Raw genomic sequence first — 7,065 nt, 5'->3', positions numbered from 1 at the left:
TAAATCTAATCGATAGATTTATGATTCGAAAATTATAAAAGTAGGGTAGACATGTGGATATTATCCGGCTGAACAAAACGTGCATTTATCTAACAGGTACGTTTCCCACAGATCTTATTTTGAGCTATTTTCTAAAATCCTATGGAGAAATCTCATTGCTTTTTTGTGGAGGGAACCCATGCGCAGCGTACTTCCTGGTTTTAGGACGCGTCTCTCGTCTCCTCTTCACATACCACACTTTTCGCGGCACACATACTTACAGCCAATCAGCTCTGAATGATGTGAGATGACGTATGGTGGGAATGGCAGCTCAGTGCCCCTATGGTCATTATTTTTTTGCCACAAACATTAAATAGGACAATACTCTGAGCATGCACAGTGTTTTTACACTCACCGTTCACTAGACAGTGAGAGGGAGGGGCATGATCGGGTTTTGTCCCACATGGCTCTAAACAGCTCAATAGGCTATACTGTAGACACTAATTAGAAGAACACAGACTAAAACAGCAATGTACAGACGAATCAGATGATTAAACATGATCTTAAAATATATTTTATATTTGAATTTTTTTTTTTGTAATCATCATTTTTAATACTTTCTGCTGACACTAGGTGGGGCTGTACCTGTCCCTAATGACCAGTCGCCACTGGCAATTGGGTAGTCTATAGCAGGGCTTCTCAAATTCCGGACCAAGGTCCGGATCCGGACCGATCTGCAAATCAATCAGGACCGAACCCTGTTTCCCATTATTAAATAAAAAAAATTAAAAAAAAGATTCTGAATCTGATGAAAATTAAAGTGGACCTATTATGCTATATTGGAAACATATATTGTAGGGCCATACCTATACAAAACATGTTTAAAGTTGTGTGCTGTGATCTACCAAACAGATCACCCATTGTAGCCATGCCTCATACTGCTCATCATACCCCTCTTTTGTAGCCCTGTTAGAGAAACGCGGATTTTGGGTCCTGAGCTTGAAAAAAAAAAAAAGAGGAGGCGGAGCTAATGCCTGATCAGAATTCTACCGGAGATAAAGTTAAATTCTGCTGTGATAAAACGCCATCCTGTTCTAAACCACATGAAAGATTATTTCTGAAACAGTATCTCAAATGCTTTTTCTCTTGCGGGTTTATCACAAGGTGAGTTACTTTTTTTATTTCCTGCTTTTTAAACACATGTGCTCTTCANCGTGGTCTTAAATCTAATTGCAGAAGATTACAAAAAAAGGTTTTGTTAGCATGGCAGAAGACACTTTGCATAAGTAATGTTTTGCCACTAGCAGAGAATTTCTGCTAGTGGCAAAACATTACTTATGCAAAGTGTCTTCTGCCATGCTAACAAAACCTTTTTTTGTAATCTTCTGCAATTAGATTTAAGACCACGGAAATACTCCCTCTCTCTGAGTTACTGTACACAAGGTTACAGTATATGTATAATCATGTTTGTATGCTTGTATTTATTTTGGACAGATAATACATCCTGTTAGGATAACATTCAATTCATGTCTTGTGTAAACTGATTTGAATTACAACAAGAATAGTTATTTTGGCCCCTGGGCACGTAGCAATGATGTACACATCGCCAGATAGTTAAACAGTTTATTGTTGTAATCTTGTGAAACTGAAAGTAAAAAGCACAAAGCATTGCAATCAATACAATGACATGCTATAAAATACAAACATAAATTATATCCATAAATATAGATGAATCATCAAACTTACAAACAATGCCTCTCCAAGGTCCACATGAGCAGATGGAGCCGGATGTTTGAGGAGGTACAATAACATGTGGCACTCTAGCTCAAGCTGTTTTGCTGGAAAAACATGGCCGCTGACCTTTCAACTCAGTCATGTGACCATGCAATGTGACATCTACTGACCAATGAAAACACCTACATCCAAAAATAGCATGAAAAGGCTGCAATCACGCCAGTTGCCTTTAGGAGGTGCTATAACAACAAAAAACTAACGTGACATCTATCCTACTTTTATAATTTTCTAATCATAAATCTATCAATTAGATTTATGATAGACTTTTGAAACTACAAGAAGATAAGGAGCACCTTTACAAAAAAGTACGGTAATTGAGATTTTGTCCAGAAGGATAGGCAAATGGACTTCATCTTCAAGTAAGACCGCAATTTTATTGAAAATGGGATCTTACTAAGAGAGAACAATTCAATATTTAAATGATAACATTACATTTTTTGGGTATCCTTTTGCTGAACTGTCTGTTTAAAATTAATCGAAGCATCAGACAAAAAAAGCTTTTGAAAATAATATTATATTTTGATTTAGGTCAAAATATAATATTTGTAAACCTGAAGAGTCAGAGCCAGTGCCAGCCATGAACCTCACTGCACGTCACTGCAGAAGCTATATAGACATCTACGTTTTTTGTGCCCCACCACTTTTGTACATATAAAAACGCCACTGCCAATTGCTGATAATTATATTATTAGCACTAAACAGCTCTGTCAAATTACCCGGAGCAGCAGCAGGGCAAAGGCACTGCAGTAGTTGATATAAAGCTAAAATGAATTCCCCCTTAGCTATACTTATTTCAAAATTACCTATAAACATGTGCTGATCCGACACTTTTGTGACACATTTTTCTTGTTGTAGTTTTAATTTCTCACTCCAATATGACTAACAGCCACACTGTTTAGTCAGGTTTTGCATCATTGAAGAATGAAGCCAGGTCTTCAGGTGTCTTAATTCTTCTCTCAGCTTCAGAAGATCAGGCAGGAATGACATTTAACAACGTTTATCCTTTAATACAATTTGAAGACGTTACTAGAGTAGTGCTCACAGGGTACACTAGTTCTTTTTTGTTTTAGTTTTTTTTATTGTGTCCCCACCACTGTCCAAACAAAGTTGGGCCTATGGTTAAAGTGCTCAAGAATTTTTTTTACGAGTCATATGTTTGGAATTGTTATCTTTGTTTCTGTGTATGTTTTGTCTGTTCCTCGTTGACACATGTAGTGACTCGTGCAACAATAATGTAAAGACTGTCAGAACCCTCTTGAAACTGACATGAAAGGCACTGTTTGCCTCGATGACATAGGAAGGAGGGGCCAACGCCAATAGTTACGTTTATCCACTGCAATAGACACAATCAACACATTTTCGCTTTAAGATCTTTTGTGTAATTAAACTTTTTTTTATATGAAATCTCATATTCTTTTTTTTTTTGTGACCAACTTTTTATTGTTTTTTTGTTGCCCTCACAGAGGGACTTATATACACAGATATAAATTATATAGACAATAATTCAAAAATACAAATAAAAGACAAAGGATGAAATCTCATATTCTATGTATATTTAGCCACTCATTTCTGCTTTTCTTTTAAAATCATCTTAATTCCCTTATTTTCTGTTCATGGATGTGCTCTATAAATATAATGTATTGTAAGTATTAGTCAATTTATTAGTTTATGAATTCCCCAGTGCAGCTACAGAACCAAATAGTGCCAGATCACTCACATTATAGTACTAAAAAACCTTCCCAGAATTATTTTGTCTCTTCTTGAGTCCTAGTGTGTGTGTGTGTGTGTATGTCAGAGAGAGGAAGAGACAGAGAAAGAGAGGCAGGGGTGAGAGACGAGGTATAAATTGTTCTCACCAGTGAAGAAGGAAGTGGAAGGGCAGCTTCCTCTCTGTTGACGCTGGGCATCATGGGAGGGAGAGGAGAATCGATTTGCAAACAATGGAGAAGGGGCTGTTGGAGGGCGGTTGGAGGGCAGACAGGAGGCGGTACGGAGGAAGGATTGAAGTGCTGTCTGGATATTAGAGGCTGGATGAGAGAAAGTGAAGTTTAGGATGAATATTGATGGTTGGAGACAGGCAGGAAGTAAAGGGACCACCTCTCTTGGTCTCCTGTAAATCAGCATTGTTCTGTGTTTCTTTGTCGTTTGTTGTTCCCACTTTCCCACAGCTTCATCAACTTAGTGGTTTCCAAGATGTTTCCCATAATGACACATATCCTTTCCTCAAATGCAAAACCACTTAGGCCAGTCACCTCTTCTTTGATTAATTTCTTCCTGTATAATTACTAAAAAATAAAATAAAATGGTGATGATCCAAGAATAAATCAATGAGTGTTAAAAAGACCCTATTGTGTTTTTTTTGGTTTCCCCTTTCATGTTGTGGATTTCTGTGCATGTAAATGGTCTGCAAATGTAAACAAACTTCAGCAATATAGTGACATCACAATGCAACACATGTACTTCTATTGGTTGGACCTGCATCAAATTGTACGTGATGGGCTAAGGGGTGGGACATCTCTCAGCGGTTGACCAATCACAACAGAGCCGACCAGCTAACTGATCAGAGCAGACTGGGCTCTGGTTTCAGACACAGAAAGCACAGGCAGTGAGAAAAATACAGCACTTTTTGAACATTCAAGCATGTAAACAGTCACAGTAGAGGCACAAAATACAACCTAAAACTGAGCATATTATCACAAACGTTGTGTTTGCATTTGGTGCATGACAGATAGAGTACTGTGGTAATTCAGAGCTTCTTCCTAAAAAAAAGTACTGTAAACAATGCCTGTGAGAGCGATTACAATGAATAAAAACAATAAAGTAGTTAACGTGCTCAGTATCGCTTGGAGCAGAGTTTGTTACTGTTGTTAGTGGCCCTTTACACATAGTTCAGTAAGGTTTACAAAGGTATGTTGATTAGAACAGCTTAAGGATAAGAGCATATTTTCTGAAAAAGTGAGTGTTTTGACAACGTGTATTGCTCACCGGTGCACAGTAGACCCTGGGAAGCAGTCAGGCGTTGTTAATGGACTTATAATGGAAATCAAAACAAAAGGAGGATGGAATTGGGAAATGTTTGATAAAAATGCATGAAGGGTGACTAAGGTTGCTGAGGAATGCCATGTAAGACGGAACAACATGTGTACGTATCGCTCAGGACAGGAAGAGCTGCCTGAAGGGCTGGAGGTGGATTTCAGAGGAGGGTAACACCCTGGTCTCTATCAGGGGAACACAGGGCCCGAAACAGGATGATTTCATGCCTCCAGGTCCTCAAAGTCAGCCAGCCGCCCAACACAATGTTATCTACGGATAGGAGGGCCGGCACACACGGTCAACCATCCACTGACAAGAGTTTCTCACACTTGTTCAGCGGTTAAGAGAAATGATTTACTATTCAATGTTGTTGCCTCAAACAAAGCAAGAGTCACTTTCACAATAATCAGGACCAACAGGAAGTAATAAAACAGGGCAATGGTCAAGTCTATGAGAAAGAGAATATGCTAAGCTGCCCCAAAAAATACAAAACAACAATGAATGATTTTATTTCAATTGTCAAATCAGCTGTAAAACTGCCTCACTTATTATTTATTTATTTGACTTAGAGTAAGTCCAGTCAAAGCTTCAGTGGGGAGGAAGAGGCCTTATTGAAAGCCTGAATGGCCTTCTCGTTGCCCTTGGCCGGCGACTGCATGTAGCACGTCTGCAGGACTTGATGAACAATGCCGTCCTTTCAGTCACTGTTTGTTTTCAGGGATGTATGGTGGGCACATAAACACACATACACCCCTTGTCTGTCTTCAATGGCTATACACACATACAACTTATACACTGGACAAAGTCAATCTGTTCACACACACACACACACAGCACCCGTCTGTCCTCATGTCTGAGTTAGTCAGTCGTCTTGGGTAAAGGGTCTTGTAGATATCACTCTTCCTGCATTTGTTTAGTCCGCTCCTTCTACACGACTGCACACTGGGATGCTGTAATGCCACAGAAGTGACCAAGGGGAAAATATAATAAGAGTTTGTGTTTCCTCCCTCTCTCTCTATATCTTGATAACCTTGTTCTTAGTGGGGCGGAGGAGGAACTGACAAGGTTTTGTTTGCTTTCATCCGTTACTGACTCTGCATAAAGAAACACAGTAATCTTATAAAAACTCTAGAATAAAAACACTGATAGGTTTGAAATACAGTCTGACTGATACTGGATATTTGAGGCCAACAGATTCATTTCATGGCAGATATTTTTGACTGAAAAACATCGGTAATGACGAATCTGTTGTGTCCCATTAAAAAGTGAAAGTGAATGAGCATGCCCAATACCAGGATCCTGAAACTGAAGCAGCCAAATGGCATTCAGCTGTTGATGCATGTCACAGAACAGATATCAGACCTATCGAAAAAGCAGAGGAAGTTTCATGCAATACATAAGGGCACATTTGTAATAGCTGCTACTATGTATGCACATTCAGTCACTCATTCATGCATCCACACACAAACACTAAAAAAACACTTGACCTATACGCCAAATGTTAACCTCGTATATTAAAAAAACTGTGGTTGCTATTGAGTGGGGACAAAATAAATGTCACACACACACATTGATGAGGGAGGCGGATGATATGGGACAAGCTATTCCACATATCTGATGTGTTTTAAACCTTGAGAGCACTGGGGAAGCTTTAAAATGAAGACACAGACACATAATGTGGGTCAAACATGTCTGACCCACATGTGTCTTCATAGGCTCTTCGTTCATCATCATATCCTCCAGTCCGGGACAGCATTTCAGTCAGCAGCAGAGTAAGAGGTCAGTCGTTCAGAATAGCATCAGTCTAGTTTGGTGGATAGATTTGGAAACAGATGAGTGTCCACAATAAACAACAAAGGACTGACTGTCTGCCTGTCAGCTTCTCACAATCCTCCACCTGTTGCCCCAAAGCTCTGTCACCCTAAAAGGAGCAAAAATCACAGACAATCATTTTTGCTGCGCTTGACCATGTGCTTTCTTCTCTGGGTAAACAGAGTAGCACTGGTTTTATAATAACCAATAATAATAATAATAATTATAATAGGTTTGAATGGTAAAGAAGAGATGACAGTGAAGATTAAATGTTATTTTGCACTGAGAACAAATAAAAACACATGTCACTTGTCCTGTGCTGACAAGAGGAACAGTAGAAAACTCCCATATCAATGTAACTTCTTCAAACTTCATAAAAGTTTGGAATAAGGTCACAAATCCATGTATTAATTGATAACAAAGAATTAATTCATGCATTATTGAAAA

This window comes from Notothenia coriiceps, unplaced genomic scaffold (genome assembly GCF_000735185.1).
Source record: "Notothenia coriiceps isolate Sejong01 unplaced genomic scaffold, NC01 NC01_scaffold00024667, whole genome shotgun sequence".
NCBI lineage: Eukaryota > Metazoa > Chordata > Actinopteri > Perciformes > Nototheniidae > Notothenia > Notothenia coriiceps.
The sequence above is the reverse complement of the archived record's forward strand: the minus strand, read 5'-3'. Positions refer to the sequence as shown.